Source organism: Aotus nancymaae, unplaced genomic scaffold (assembly GCF_030222135.1).
Source record: "Aotus nancymaae isolate 86718 unplaced genomic scaffold, 86718_ANA_hifiasm-v0.15.2.pri h1tg000006l, whole genome shotgun sequence".
Classification (NCBI taxonomy): Eukaryota; Metazoa; Chordata; class Mammalia; order Primates; family Aotidae; genus Aotus; species Aotus nancymaae.
Window position 1 is genome coordinate 2,875,788 of NW_026988417.1, and position 16,099 is coordinate 2,891,886.

Sequence of the window (16,099 nt, forward strand, 5' to 3'; positions counted from 1 at the left end):
GGAAGGAGTCAGCGGAGGCGGGCCCCCGGCCGGAAGGAGTCAGCGGAGGCGGGGCCCCGGCCGGAAGGAGTCAGCGGAGGCTGGGCCCCGGCCCGGCCCGGCCGGAGGGAGTCAGCGGACGCGGCGCCCCGGCCCGGCCCGGCCGGAGGGAGTCAGCGGACGCGGCGCCCCGGCCCGGCCCGGCCCGGCCCGGCCCGGCCGGAGGGAGTCAGCGGACGCGGCGCCCCGGCCCGGCCCGGCCGGAGAGAGTCAGCGGAGGCGGCGGTCCGGTCCGGCCCGGCGTGGCCGGAAGGAGTCAACGGAGGCGGCGGTCTGGCCCTGCCCGGCCGGGAGGAGTCACTGGAGGCGGGGGCCCGGCCCTGCCCGGCCCAAAGGAGTCACCGGAGGCGGTGGCCTGGCCCGGCCCTGCCGGAAGGAGTCAACGGAGGCGGCGGTCCGGCCCGATCCGGCCGGAAGGAGTCAACGGAGGCGGAGGCCTGGCCCAGCCGGAGGGAGTCAGCAGAGGCCGCGGCGTGGTCAGAGCGAGTTTCTTTGGAGAAGCCGTGGTGGCTTCCACGTGATGGTGGAGGACTACGCGTATCTCTGGGGTAAGTGGCGGGGACTTGTACCCCACCGGGAATCCTCCAGACCTCCCTGCTCCTTCTCCGCGGCTCCGTGCTTTCCAGTCCTGACTTCTTTGTGGGCCTTTGGGCCCCAGTCGTCCGTGTGGGGGCGGTTGTAGGGTGCTGGCTGTGACGGCGTCCACAGCCCTGCCGGGGAGGCTGTGTCCATGTCTGACCTGCATCCAGCGTCCAGGAGTGCACAGGTCCTGAGCCATGGTGAAGTCTGGGACCTGGGTCCCTCCGAGCCCCACGGCCCTCTGAGCTGGAGTATCCTAATTTTCGTTTCTACCTACAGCGTATGAGTTCCCTTTTTCTAAAACCACACCTGCATTCCTCCTCTTTTTATTTATTTATTTATTTATTTATTTATTGCATTTTAGGTTTTGGGGTACATGTGAAAAACATGCAAAGTTGTTGCATAGGTGCATTCATGGCAGTGTGATTTGCTGCCTCCCTCCCCCTCACCCATATCTGGCATTTCTCCCCATGCTATCCCTCCCCAACTCCCCCCCCCCGCTGTCCCCCCCCACTCCCCCGCAACAGACCCCCGTGTATAGTGCTCCCCTCCCTGTGTCCATGTGTTCTCCTTGTTCAACACCCTCCTATGAGTGAGAACATGTGGTGTTTGGTTTTGTGTTCTTGTGTCAGTTTGCTGAGAATGATGGTTTCCAGGTTCATCCATGTCCCTACAAAGGACGCGAACTCCTCATTTTTAATGGCTGCATAATATTCCATGGTGTATATGTGCCACATTTTTCCTGTCCAGTCTATCATCGATGGGCATTTGGGTTGGTTCCAGGTCTTTGCTATTGTAAACTGTGCTGCAATGAACATTCGTGTGCATGTGTCCTTATAGTAGAACGATTTATAATCCTTTGGATATATGCCCAGTAATGGGATTGCTGGTTCAAATGGAATTTCTATTTCTAGGTCCTTGAGGAATCACCACACTGTTTTCCACAGTGGTTGAACTAATTTACACTCCCACCAACAGTGTAAAAGTGTTCCTATTTCTCCACATCCTCTCCAGCATCTATTTTCTCCAGATTTTTTAATGATCGCCATTCTAACTGGCGTGAGATGGTATCTCAATGTAGTTTTGATTTGCATTTCTCTAATGACCAGTGATGATGAGCATTTTTTCATCTGTTTGTTGGCCTCTTGTATGTCTTCTTTTGTAAAGTATCTGTTCATATCCTTCGCCCATTTTTGAATGGGCTTGTTTGTTTTTTTCTTGTAAATCTTTTTTAGCTCGTTGTAAATTCTGGATATCAGCCCTTTGTCAGATGGGTAGGCTGCAAAAATTTTTTCCCATTCTGTTGGTTGCCGATTCACTCTATTGACTGTTTCTTTTGCCGTGCAGAAGCTGTGGAGTTTGATTAGGTCCCATTTGTCTATTTTGGCTTTTGTTGCCAATGCTTTTGGTGTTTTGGTCATAAAGTCCTTGCCTACGCCTATGTCCTGAATGGTTTTGCCTAGGTTTCCTTCTAGTGTTTTTATGGTGTTAGGCCTTATGTTTAAGTCTTTAATCCATCTGGAGTCAATTTTAGTGTAAGGTGTCAGGAAGGGGTCGAGTTTCTGCTTTCTGCATATGGTCAGCCAGTTTTCCCAACACCACTTATTGAACATGGAATCCTTTCCCCATTGCTTGTTTTTATCAGGTTTGTCAAAGATCGGGTGGTTGTAGATATGTTGTGTCGCCTCCGACGCCTCTGTTCTGTTCCATTGGTCTATATCTCTGTTTTGGTACCAGTACCATGCTGTTTTGATTACCGTAGCCTTGTAGTAGAGTTTGAAGTCCGGTAGTGTGATGCCTCCTGCTTTGTTCTTTTTGCTTAGAATTGACTTGGCTATGCGGGCTCTCTTTTGGTTCCATATGAAGTTTAAGGTGGTTTTTTCCAGTTCTGTGAAGAAGGTCATTGGTAGCTCGATGGGGACAGCATTGAATCTGTAAATTACTTTGGGCAGTATGGCCATTTTCACGATATTAATTCTTCCTAACCATGAACATGGAATGTTTCTCCATCTGTTTGTGTCCTCTCTTATTTCGTTGAGCAGTGGTTTGTAGTTCTCCTTGAAGAGGTCCTTTACGTTCCTTGTTAGTTGTATTCCTAGGTATTTTATTCTCTTTGTAGCCATTGTGAATGGCAGTTCGTTCTTGATTTGGCTCTCTTTAAGTCTATTATTGGTGTATAGGAATGCTTGTGATTTTTGCACATTGATTTTGTATCCTGAGACTTTGCTGAAGTTGCTTATCAGTTTCAGGAGATTTTGGGCTGAGATGATAGGGTCTTCTAGATATACAATCATGTTGTCTGCAAATAGAGACAATTTGACTTCCTCCTTTCCTAATTGAATACCCTTTATTTCTTTTTCTTGTCTGATTGCTCTGGCTAGAACTTCCAGTACTATATTGAACAGGAGTGGTGAGAGGGGGCATCCTTGTCTAGTGCCCGATTTCAAAGGGAATGCTTCCAGTTTTTGCCCATTCAGGATGATATTGGCTGTTGGTTTGTCATAAATAGCTTTTATTATTTTGAGGTACGTTCCGTCGATACCTAGTTTATTGAGAGTTTTTAGCATAAAGGGCTGTTGAATTTTGTCGAAGGCCTTCTCTGCATCAATTGAGATAATCATGTGGTTTTTGTCTTTGGTTCTGTTTATGTGGTGAATTACATTTATAGACTTGCGTATATTGAACCAGCCTTGCATCCCCGGGATGAATCCTACTTGATCATGGTGGATAAGCTTTTTGATGTGCTGTTGCAATCGGCTTGCCAGTATTTTATTGAAGATTTTTGCATCTATGTTCATCATGGATATTGGCCTGTAATTTTCTTTTCTTGTTGAGTCTCTGCCGGGTTTTGGTATTAGGATGATGTTGGTCTCATAAAATGATTTGGGAAGGATTCCTTCTTTTTGCATTATTTGAAATAGTTTCAGTAGGAATGGTACCAGTTCCTCTTTGTATGTCTGGTAGAATTCGGCTGTGAACCCATCTGGACCTGGGCTTTTTTTGGGTGGTAGGCTCTTAATTGCTGCCTCGACTTCAGACCTTGTTATTAGTCTATTCAGGGTTTCGACTTCTTCCTGGTTTAGGCTTGGGAGGAGGCAACTGTCCAGGAATTTATCCATTTCTTCCAGGTTTTCTAGTTTATGTGCATAGAGTTGTTTGTAATAATCTCTGATGGTGGTTTGAATTTCTTTGGCATCTGTGATGATATCCCCTTTATCATTTTTTACTGCATCTATTTGGTTATTTTCTCTTTTCTTTTTTATTAGTCTGGCTAGTGGTCTGTCTATTTTGTTGATCTTTTCAAAAAACCAGCTCCTGGATTTATTGATTTTTTGAAGGGTTTTTCGTGTCTCTTATCTCCTTCAATTCTGCTTTGATCTTAGTTATTTCTTGTCTTCTGCTAGGTTTTGAGTTTTTTTGATCTTGCTCCTCTAGCTCTTTCAATTTTGACGATAGGGTGTCAATTTTAGATCTCTCCTTTCTTCTCATGTGGGCACCTATTGCTATATATTTTCCTCTAGAGACTGCTTTAAATGTGTCCCAGAGATTCTGGTATGTGGTGTCTTCGTTCTCGTTGGTTTCGAAGAACATCTTTATTTCTGCCTTCATTTCAGTGTTTATCCAGTCAAGATTCAGGAGAAAGTTGTTCAATTTCCATGAGGCTGTGCGGTTCTGGGTTGGCTTCTGAATTCGGAGTTCTAACTTGATTGCACTGTGGTCTGAGAGACTGTTTGTTACGGTTTCCGTTCTTTTGCATTTGCTGAGGAGTGATTTACTTCCAATTATGTGGTCAATTTGAGAGTAGGTGTGATGTGGTGCTGAGAAGAATGTATATTCCGTGGATTTAGGGTAGAGAGTTCTGCAAATGTCTATTAGGTTTGCTTGTTCCAGGTCTGAGTTCAAGTCCTGGATATCCTTGTTAATTTTCTGTCTCGTTGATCTGTCTAATATTGACAATGGGGTGTTGAAGTCTCCCACTATTATTGTGTGGGAGTCTAGGTCTCTTTGTAAGTCTTTAAGAACTTGCCTTATGTATCTAGGTGCTCCTGTATTAGGTGCATATATATTTAGGATCGTTAGCTCTTCTTGTTGCATTGATCCTTTTACCATTATGTAATGTCCTTCTTTGTCTCTTTTGATCTTTGTTGCTTTAAAGTCTATTTTATCAGAGATGAGAATTGCAAGTCCTGCTTTTTTTTGTTCTCCATTTGCTTGGTAAATCTTCCTCCATCCCTTTATTTTGAGCCTTTGTGTATCCTTGCTTGTGAGGTGGGTTTCCTGGATACAGCACACTGATGGGTTTTGGCTTTTTATCCAATTAGCCAATCTGTGTCTTTTGATTGGGGCATTTAGTCCGTTTACATTTAGGGTTAATATTGTTATGTGTGAATTTGATCCTGTCATTTTGATGCTAGCTGGCTGTTTTTCCCATTGGTTGATGCAGATTCTTCATTGTGTTGATGCTCTTTACCATTTTGTGCATTTTTGGAGTGGCTGGTACTGGTTGTTTTTTTCTATGTGTAGTGCCTCCTTCAGGAGCTCTTGTAAAGCTGGTCTGGTGGTGATGAAATCTCTGAGTGCTTGCTTGTTCTCAAAGGATTTTATTTTTCCTTCACTTATGAAGCTTAGTTTGGCTGGATATGAAATTCTGGGTTGAAAGTTCTTTTCTTTAAGGATGTTGAATATTGGCCCCCACTCCCTTCTGGCCTGTAGGGTTTCTGCTGAGAGATCTGCTGTTAAGTCTGATGGGCTTCCCTTTGTGGGTAACCCGACCTTTCTCTCTGGCTGCCCTTAGTATTTTCTCCTTCATTTCAACCCTGGCGAATCTGACGATTATGTGCCTTGGGGTTGCTCTTCTAGAGGAATATCTTTGTGGTGTTCTCTGTATTTCCTGGACTTGAATATTGGCCTGCCTTGCTAGGTTGGGGAAGTTTTCCTGGATAATATCCTGAAGAGTATTTTCCAGCTTGGATGCATTCTCTTCGTCACATTCAAGTACACCTATCAAACGTAGATTAGGTCTTTTCACATAGTCCCATATTTCTTGTTGACTCTGTTCATTCCTTTTTACCCTGTTTTCTCTAATCTTGCCTTCTCGTTTTATTTCATTGAGTTGATCTTCGACCTCTGATATCCTTTCTTCTGCTTGGTCAATTCGGCTGTTGAAACTTGTGCATGCTTCGCGAAGTTCTCGTGTTGTGTTTTTCAGCTCCATCAATTCGCTCATATTCCTCTCTAAGTTGTCCATTCTCGTTAACATTTCGTCAAGTCTTTTTTCAAGGTTCTTAGTTTCTTTGCATTGGGTTAGAACATGTTCTTTTAGCTCACGGAAGTTTCTTATTATCCACTTTCTGAAAGCTGATTCTGTCATTTCATCACGCTCATTCTCCATCCAGTCTTGTTCCCTTGCTGGTGAGGAGTTGTGCTCCCTTGTAGGAGGAGAGGTGTTCTGGTTTTGGGTGTTTTCATCGTTTTTGTGCTGGTTTCTTCCCATCTTTGTGGATTTATCCACCTATCGACTTTGTAGTTGCTGTCTTTCTGATTTTGGTAATTTTAAGTCTGTAGTAGCTGAACTCATAAACCCCCTTTTCTTCCCCCTAGGTGGTCTGTCCCAGGGAATTAGGGCGTTATGATTTTCCGCTGTTGCAATGGTTTTCCCTGCCCACAAGGTGGCAGCCTAGTCACACTCAGCCTGCAGAGGCTTCGTTGAGCTGCTGTGGGCAAATTGTCCTGGGAACTGCAGGGTGTTTCCCGGTGGGTGACGCCCCTCCTCCACAGAGCTGGACCGTCCCGTGTTCAGCCGTGTTTCCGGAGGCGTCCTCTTTGCCCAGGAAACTCTTGGGTTGAGTCCCTGCCTCAGCTCCCCTTGCTGGCCCAGAGGGGATCCGGTCTCGCTCACTTTGCACAAGGGGCCGCTGCTCCCTGCCTCGGGTGCAGGCAGAGCAGCCGCGCCAGTGCAACCAGCGGCGCTGGCAACCCGTGGCGCGCCCTTGCCCGGGAGTGTCCTGGCTTGAATCCCTGCTTCAGCTCCCCTTGCTGGCTCAGAGGTGATTCAGTCTCTCTCGCTCTGTACGTGGATCCGCCGCCCCCCACCTCAGGGCGTAGGCCGAGCGGCGCGCCGCTCCGCTCAAACCAGCGGCGCTGGTGACCCGTGCGGCTCCTCCTCCTGTTAATCCCCTGGTCTGTGGTCAGTAAAAATCTGTCTGGAAATGCGGCGTCCACTCACCCTCTGCGCCTTCTTTCGGAGCTGCGATCCCGACTTCCTCCTAATCGGCCATCTTGAAAACCTCCCCATTTTTTTTTTTTTTTTTTTAAAGAGACTGAGTCTGGCTCTGTCACCCAGGCTGGAGTGCAGTGCCGCAATCTCAGCTCACTGAAAGCTTCACCTCCCGGGTTCAGGCAGTTCTGTCTCAGCCTCCTGAGTAGCTGGGACTACAGACACCCACCACGATGACGCCTGGCTAATATTTGTATTTTTAGTAGAGATGGGGTTTCACCGTATTGGTCAGGCTGGTTTCAAACTCCTGATCTCAGATAATCTGCCCAACTAGACCTCCCAAAGTGCTGGGATTACAGGCGTGAGCCACCTTGCCTGGCAAATTGCATTTTCCTAATGAATAGCTCATTTTGAGGACGTAATCTCTTATCTGTTTTTGGATTTTGTGTCTGCAGAATTGTCTGGTCAGGTTCTAGATTGGATTTTTTTGCTACTTTGTAGTGTTTTTCTGTGTGTGTGTACACGTTGGTCTCACCATTTCAGATTCTTCTGAGTTCGTGGGCCTACCTGCTCCGAGCTGGCTTAGAGTTGAAGGAGGAGTAGCTGCCCATGCTGGAGGCTGGAGCCTGGAGTGTGCAGTATCCCCTCGCCTCGCTGTTGCAGTTGGTGGCGGTGACAGAGACTGCAGCGCAGCTGGAAAGGTAAAAAGATGGTGGGATAGGTTCGCCATCCTGGCCCGCACAGCCTGAGGCATGGGGGACGGCTTGCGGGTGCCCTGCCATGGGCAGTGGGCACTATCCAGGGTGTCACTGCTGGTGTTGCGGGGGCTGGTTGGGGGGTTATTTGAGACGCCACTGCCCGCATAGGGGAGAGGGTTGGGGGCCCTTTCCTGGGATGTGCTGCCCATTGCTGGGGGCTGGGATGGGGCCTGTCCCAAGCGGTACCGTCAGCAGCAATGGGGTATCTTGTGGGCACCGTCCAGGGATGTACTGCCCTAGGTGGGGGGTGAGTTGGAGGAGCTGTCAGGTCTGGGATGGGTTGGTGGCACTGTGGGGTGCAACACTGCCAGCGGTGAGGGATGGGTTGGGGGTGTTATCAGGTGTTACGTTGCCCCCAGTGGGTGGGGGGTGTGGTATCCGGGACATCATTGCCTGTGTCTGGGAGCTGTTTGGGGGCACTATCCAAGGCTGCATTGCCCACATGGGGAGCAGGTTGGGGGTACTATCTGGGGCTGCAGTGCTGGCGGTGGAGGATGGGTTAGGGTTCTGGTGGGGTGGAGGGGTGGTGTTAAAGGCGCCACGGGGACTACACTGAGACAGAGGTTGGGGGGCTTGTCGGGAGAGCTACACAGGGTTGGACTGCCTGTGGAGGGGGGTAGAGGGTCGGTGGGGGAACTGTGGGGGCCGGATACACAGCCTGAGTGGTGGAGAGGCGGCGGGTGGGTCAGGTGCTCCCAGGGATCTGCACTGCCTGGCAAAGAGTGGGTGAGTGTGCTATTTCAGGCTGCGTGCGTGGGTTGTGACAGGGGCAGGTTGGGTGCATTATCGGGCTACCTGAGCTGTCCATGGTGGTACTTCCCAAGGTGGAGAGGGAGTTTGGAGTGCTCTCTGTGGCTGCACTGCCCAAGGCAGGGGGCTGGTTGGGGGCTCTATCCAGGGCCGCACTGTTCCCGACGGGGAGTGAGTTAGGGCACCCGCTATTGAGGGTTGCAGTGCCCGCAGTGGGGGGTGGTTTGGGTTCCATATGGGGCATCACTGCCTGCGGTGGGGGTCTGCTTGGGGACCCTATCTGTGGCTACACTGCCCACCCCAGGGAGCCCGTTGGGGCGCTATCCCGGGCTGTGCTGCCCATGGCAGGGGGTTGGTTTGCGGGTGCCATCGAGTGCTGCAGTGTCTAAGGCAGGGGCAGGTTAGGGGCTGCCATCGTGTGCTACACTGCTGGTGGTGGGGGATGGGGTGTTGGCACTATCTTGGGGCTACACTGCTGGTGGTGGGGGATGGGGTGTTGACACTATCCTGGGGCTACACTGCCGGTGGCAGCGGATCAGGGGCTCTGTCGGAAGCTGCCCTACCGGTGGCAGGCGATGGAGGTTTCAGTGACAGCAGTGGTCTCTGAGAGAGGAGTGGTCCTGCTCTCCCCGGACTCTAAACTCTAAAGGACCATCTCCTCCTGCGTGGCGGGCACATGTTTCTGTGAAAATCCTGATCACAGCAGGGCACCCAGACCCATCATGGTTCCCAGGCCTGAGCCCTCACATTCTGTGCTGCAGAGCCTGCCAGGGATGCCCAGGCATGCAGTAGCAGACACCACGGGGTGACAGGGGCCTGTGGGTGGAGGTCTCAGGAGTGGGAAGCAGCACATTGGTGGGGAGGGCTGGCTGGGTCTGAGTTTCTGCTGCTCCTGCTTCCCGAGCACAGCCTGGGTGGTCCCAGTGGTTCCTGTGGAGCAGGAAGCCCAGGCCCCATCGTGTCTCCAGTCTCCACTCCCTAGCCAGTTTGGGCCAAAAAGAGATGCTGTGGACTGTGGAGGGTGGGTGTGAGTGCCTTCGCTGAAACTGGCCCGTGCCACCCGGTGGCCAGCAGGACAAGGTGGGGGTCTAACACTACCACTCTCTGTGTCCCGTTCTAGGCTTTTCCGGCTTTGCCCGCCCAGCTGCTCCATGCCAGGAGAAGGCAGAGCCATCTGCTGCATGCTGGAGGCTGGAGCCTGGAGCCTGTGGCACCACGGCTCGCCTCGCTGCGGTGGGTGGCAGCGACGGAGACTGCAGAGCGACGGAGACTGCAGAGCGCCGGAGAGGTAGGAGCGTGGCTGGCTGCCACCAGGGCAGGGACAGGGGTGCAGAGGTGGCCAGGTGGCAGCCTCTGAGGCGGCCTCAGTCCCTGGGTCTCCCCCTGCTGGTTACTGCAGGCAGAGCTGGGGCTGCCACCACTTCTGCCGCGTCGTGTGCAGGTGGCAGCTACGGTTGAGCCCGTGGCAGAGGGTGGCAGTGCCTGTTCCCGCCCTCCTCCTTTTCCTTTTTGACCCTGGTTCAGGGTGCTGGTCACAGGTGCTGGGTACCCTACAGCCACTGAGATGGGGCTGGATGCCAGTTCCAGTCCTCCTCCTGCTTCGAGGCCTGATTTAGGCACCGCAGCAGGATCTGGCCCTTGGGTCCGCATTGCTGCTGGAGGCGGGCAGGATCCTGGGTTGCCACCACACTGCTGAATGCCATCTATAAGTGGCAGGTGCAGCAGAATGCACGGGAGACTGCAGGGCTGGTCTCAGACAGCCTGGGGGTCGCCCAAGGCACCTCCCCCTACCCTATGACCTGTGCCTCCTTGGCCCAAGCCCACAGTGTGGGGTCGCGGGCTCTGGGCCCACTGCAGCACCCACGATGAGGCTGAGCGCCGGTTTCCATCACCTTGCAGCTGTGCCGCCGACAACCTAAATTAGGCGCCGTGGTGACATCTGGTCCCGGGTTTCCTGCTGCTGGTGGGGGAGGACAGGGCCGGGGGTTGCCACTGATAGTGACTTGCACCATTTCCAGGTGGGAGCTGTAGCTGAGGCCCTGGCAGATTCTGGCAGGGCTGCTCCCCGAGGGCGTTGAGGGTCGTGGAGCGTACCGCCGTCCCACCCTAGGGTCCACTTTTCCTTGGGCCTGGCCCAGAGCACAGGTTTGCAGGCGCTGGGCACTGTGCAGACACAGAGTTGTGACTGAGCGCCTCCTGCCCTCCTGCATCTGCGGGCTGACTGTGGCAGTATCTGTTCCCGGGTTCCATGCTACTGGGGCCAGTGTCCAGGGATGCCACCGCTGCTGCCCCATGGCATGTGTAGGCTGCCGCGGCAGCTGATCCCAGAGCGGAGGCTGTCAGAGCTGGTCCCAGATAGCCTGAAGGTCGCCTAGTGCACCAGCAGAGAGCGCCGTGGGCAGGCAGGGTCATTATGTTGGCTTTGAAGAGGATGTGTTTTGCCAGCTTGGCTTCTTTACTGAGAAAGCATTGCCAGGGCCCTAGAAGTCTGCAGTCCCAAGGGCTAGGAAGCCACTTGGAGACGCTGTACCATCAGCACCCACTTGGATCTGAGGCAGGAGGCACCACAGAGAGGTGGCGAGCTCCCCGTCACCATCGGCGCTCAAGATATGACTGAGCTGTACTTCGATCAGAGGTTCCCAAGCAGCGTCCCTTGCACCAAATACAGCACCCCGACGTGCTCTGTTTGGCCAGCATAGTGTGTCATAACAAATCTGAGCCAATGTTGTTGTTATATTTTGATTGATCTATTTTACTTTAGGTGCGTACTATATCTGGCATGTCTCTGCCCTGCCCCCCCAACTGTCCCCTGTGTGTGATGCTCCTCTCCCTGAGTCCACATGTTCTCGTTGTTCAACACGCACCTATGAGTGAGAACATACGGTGCTTGGCTTTCTGTTCTTGGGTCAGTTTGCTGAGAATGATGGTTTCCAGATTCATCCAAGTCCCTACAAAGGACACGAACTCATCGTTTTTTATGGCTGTGTAGTATTCCATGGTGTATATATGTACCACATTTTCTTTGTCCAGTCTATCATTGATGGGCATTTGGGTTGGTTCCAGGTCTTTGCTGTTATACACAGGGCTGCAATGAACATACGTGTGCATGTGTCTTTATAGTAGAATGATTTATAGTTCTTTGGGTATATACCCAGTAGTGGGATTGCTGGGTCAAATGGAATTTCTATTTAGATCCCATTTGTCTATCCTGGCTTTTGCTGCCATTGCTTTTGGTGTTTTAGTCATGAAGTCCTTGCCTATGCCTATGTCCTGGATGGTTTTGCCTACGTTTTCTTCGAGTGTTTTTATGGTGTTAGGTTTTATGTTTAAATCTTTGATCCATCTGGAGTTAATTTTAGTGTAAGGTGACAGGTAGGGGTTCAGTTTCTGCTTTCTGCACATTGCTAGCCCGGTTTCCCAACACCGTTTATTAAACATGGAGTCCTTTCCCCGTTGCTTGTTTTTGCTGGGTTTGTCTAAGATCAGATGGTTGTAGATGTGTGGTGTTTCTTCTGGGGTCTCTGTTCTGTTCCATTGGTCTACGTCTCTGTTTTGGTACCAGTACCATGCTGTTTTGATGGAAGAAATGGATAAATTCCTAGACGCTTGTACTCTACCAAAACTAAACCAGGAGGAAGCTGAAACCCTGACTAGACCAATAACAAGGGCTGAAGTAGAGGCAGCAATCAATAGCCTACTAACTAAAAAAAGTCCAAGTCCAGGTGGGTTCACAGCCGAATTCTACTAGACATACAAAGAGGAGCTGGTTCCATTCCTTCTGAAACTGTATCAAACGATACAAAAGGAGGGACTCCTCCCTAACTCATTTCATGAGACCAGCATCATCCTGATACCGAAACCAGGCAGAGGCTCAACTAAAAAAGAAAACTTGAGGCCGATATCCGTGATGAACATCGACACAAAAATCTTCCATAAAATACTGGCAAACAGATTGCGACAGCACATCAAGAAGCTTATCCATCATGACCAAGTAGGCTTCATCCCAGGGATGCAAGGCGGGTTCAGCATACACAAATCCATAAACGTAATCCATCACATAAACGGAACCAAAGACAAAAACCACATGATTATCTCAATAGATGCAGAGAAGGCTTTTGATAAAATTCAACAAGGCTTCATGCTAAAAACTCTCAATAAACTAGGTATTGATGGAATGTGTCATACAATGATAAAAGCTATATATGACAAACCTACTGCCAATATCATACTGAACGGGAAGAATTCCCTTTGAAATCAGGCACTAGACAAGGATGCCCTCTCTCACCACTCCTATTCAACATAGTATTGGAAGTTCTAGCCAGAGCAATCAGGCAAGAAAAAGAAAGAAAGGGTATTCAATTAGGAAAGGAGGAAGTCAAACCGTCTCTATTTGCAGACGACATGATTGTATATCTAGAAGACCTCATCGTCTCAGCCCAAAATCTCCTGAAACTGATAAGCAACTTCAGCAAAGTCTCAGGATACAAAATCAATGTGCAAAAATCACAAACATTCCTATATACCAATAACAGACAAACAGAGAGCCAAATCAAGAGCGAACTCCCATTCACAATTGCTACAAAGGGAATAAAATACCTAGGAATACAACTAACAGAGGATGTAAAGGACCTCTTCAAGGAGAACTACAAACCACTGCTCAACGAAATAAGAGAGGACACAAACAGATGGAGAAACAGTCCATGCTCATGGTTAGCAAGAATCCATATTGTGAAAATGGCCACACTTCCCAAAGTAATCTATAGATTCAATGCTATCCCCATCAAGCTACCAATGACCTTCTTCACAGAACTGGAAAAAACCACTGTAAACTTCATATGGAGTCACAAAAGACCCTGCACAGCCAAGACAATCCTAAGCAAAAAGAACAAAGCCAGAGGCATCACACTTCCACACTTTTTCTTTTTAAATATTGAAGCTCTCAAAATCACCTTTGGAGAAAATCACAGGCCACAGACTGTTTCTGTGATTCTGTGCTTATTTCTTCTGGGCATGTTGTTAACCTTGGCAAAATAAACTTTTACATTGATTGAAACCTGGCTTGAATACTCTTTTTATTTTTTATTTTTATTTTTTGGTTTTGTGGGATTTTATACTTTTGCTTTGCAGTCCATCAGATTGTAATAATTAGTGCTAAAGAGATGATTTAAGTACAGATACATATTGTTGTGTGCATTGATTATATTGATACTGCATATTGATACAGACATTGACATATGCATACTTTTTTTTTATGTAACTGTCTCAAATTGGGGTGAATTCAAAAAGAATAAATTCCTTCATTTTCTTTTTTTCTTTTTGAAGAAAGAAAGAAAAGAATGAAGAAGAGGAAGAAAAAGGAAGAGAAAAAGAGAGAATAGGAGTATTGCTTTCTTGCCCAGGCTAGAATGCGGTTTAGTAATGGGTATTGAAAACCTTTTTTATACCAATAATTATACTTAATGATGCAGACAGGAAGGAATAAGGGAAGAAAATGACAAACAAGCAGCCAACCAATATTTCGTTTAAACCTATGAAATGCTATGCGATTACTGAGGAGTGATTTACTTCCAATTATGTAGTCACTTTTGGAATAGGTGTGAGGTGATAATGTGTGTTTTGTGTATTTGAAGTGGAGAGTTCTATAAATGTTTATTAAGTTTACTTGTTCCGGGTCTGAGTTCAAGTCCTGGATGTCCTTGTTGATTTTCTGTCTCGTTGATCTATAGAATCGTTAGCTCTTCTTGTTACGTTGATCCTTTTGCCATTACGTAATGTCCTTCTTTGCCTCTTTTGCTCTTTGTTGCTTTAAAGTCTACTTTATCACAGGCGAGAATTGCATCTCCTGCTTTTTATTTATTTACTTTTACTCTCTGTTTGGTTGGTGAATCTTCCTCCTTCTGTTTGTTTTGAGTCTTTGTGTATCGTTGCATGTGAGATGGGTCTGGATGCAGCATACCGATGGGTTTTGGCTTTTTATCCACTTTGAATATATATGAGTTTAATACTGCCATTTGATGCTAGCTGGCTGTTTTGCCCATTAGTTGGTGTAAATTTTTCATTGTGTTGATGCTCTTTGCTTTTTGATATATTTTTGGAAAGGCTGATATTGGTTGTTCCTTTATATGTATAGTGCTTCTTTCAGAAGCTCTTGTAAAGCAGGCCTGGTGGTGGTGAAGTCTCTAAGTACTTGTTTGTTCGCAAAAGATTTAATTTTTCCTTCGCTTTTAAAGCTTAGTTTGGCTGGATATGAAATTCTGGGTTGAAAGTTCTTTTCTTTAAGGATGTTAAATAGTGGTCCCCACTCTTTTCTAGCTTGTAGGGTTTCTGCTGAGAGATCTGCTGTAAGTCTGATAGGTTTCCCTTTATGGGTAACCTGACTTTTCTCTCTGGCTGCCCTTAGTATTTTCTCCTTCATTTCAACCCTAATAAATCTGGCAATTATGTGCCTTGGAGTTGGTCTTCTTGAAGAATATCTTTGTGGTGTTCTCTGTATTACCTGGAGTTGAATATTACCCTGCCTTGCTAGGTTGGGAAAGTTTTCCTGAATGATATCCTGAAGAGTATTTTCCAACTTGGATTCATTCTCTTCGTCACATTCAGGTACACCTATCAAACGTAAATTAGGTCTTTTCACATAGTCCCATATATCCTAGACTTTGCTCATTCCTTTTTATCCTTTTTTCTCCAATCTTGTCTTCTCGTTTCATTTCATTAAGCTGTTCCCTGACATCTGATATCCTTTCTTCTGCTTGATCAATTCGACTGTTTAAACTTGTGCATACTTCGTGAAGTTCTCTTGTTGTGTTTTTCAGCTCCATCAATTCACTTATATTCCTCTCTAAATTGTCCATTCTTGTTAGCATTTCGTCAAACCTTTTTTCAAGGTTCTTACTTCCTTTACATTGGGTTAGAACACGTTCTTTTAATTCACAGAAGTTTCTCATCACCCGCCTTTTGAAACCTGCTTCTGTTGTTGGAACACACTCGTTCTCCATTAAGCCTTGTTCCGTTGCTGATGAGAAACTGTGATCCCCTGTAGAGGGAGAGCATTCTGATTTTGAGTATTCTCTGCCTTTTTAGGCTGGTTTCTTCCCTTCCTTATATATTTATCCCTCTGTCGTCTTTGTAATTACCGACTTTCTAAGTAGGTCTCTGAGCAGATGTCCAACTTGTTGATTCCCAGTGCCGAAATCTGAGCAGTCCACCGCACCGGCCAAAACAGCAGTGTTAAGATTGATGGTGCTTTTCTGCCCGGGAATCTCCGGACTCTGCACCAGGAACTGCCGCGCTGAGGCACCAGCAAAACCACCGCGCCGGCCACAAGAGTCGCTCTGGCGAGCCGTGGGGCTCCTCCGCTGGGAATCTCTTAGTCCGTGGGCAACAAAAATTTGTCTGAAAGTGTGGCGTCCTCTCGTTCTCTGTGCTTTCACTGGGAGCTACGAGCCCGAGCTGCTAGTGATCAGCCATCTTGGATCTCTCTCCCATTGTCAATACTCTTTAGTTTACAATTTCTGTGGTCTTGATGTATCCTTCAAAAGGTGTGTGTTGGAACTCTAATCCTTAACACAGCAGTGTTGGGAGCTGCAGCCTGATGGAGGTGTTTAGGTCAAAAAGGAAAACTGATAAAGGAGAGACTCAATTATTTATCTATTCTGCATGTCCCACGTGTGGGTGGTATCTACTACCCTGTAGTAGATGAGGGGGATGTTATTTTTTATATACATTAAAAAAGTTACATCTTCTATAAGTATAAAGC

General features: G+C 48.1%; 1 protein-coding gene across 1 annotated transcript in view; it reads left to right on the top strand.

Moving 5' to 3' along the window:
- Positions 1 to 485: 485 nt before the first annotated feature.
- Positions 486 to 16,099, top strand: part of LOC135270127 (cyclin-Y-like protein 2) — a 40,259-nt gene continuing 24,645 nt past the window's right edge. The window contains exons 1-3 of the transcript XR_010338378.1: positions 486 to 587; positions 7,379 to 7,536; positions 9,464 to 9,631. The gene's annotated coding sequence lies outside the window, so the exon portion shown is untranslated. The remainder of the gene's footprint in view (positions 588 to 7,378; positions 7,537 to 9,463; positions 9,632 to 16,099) is intronic.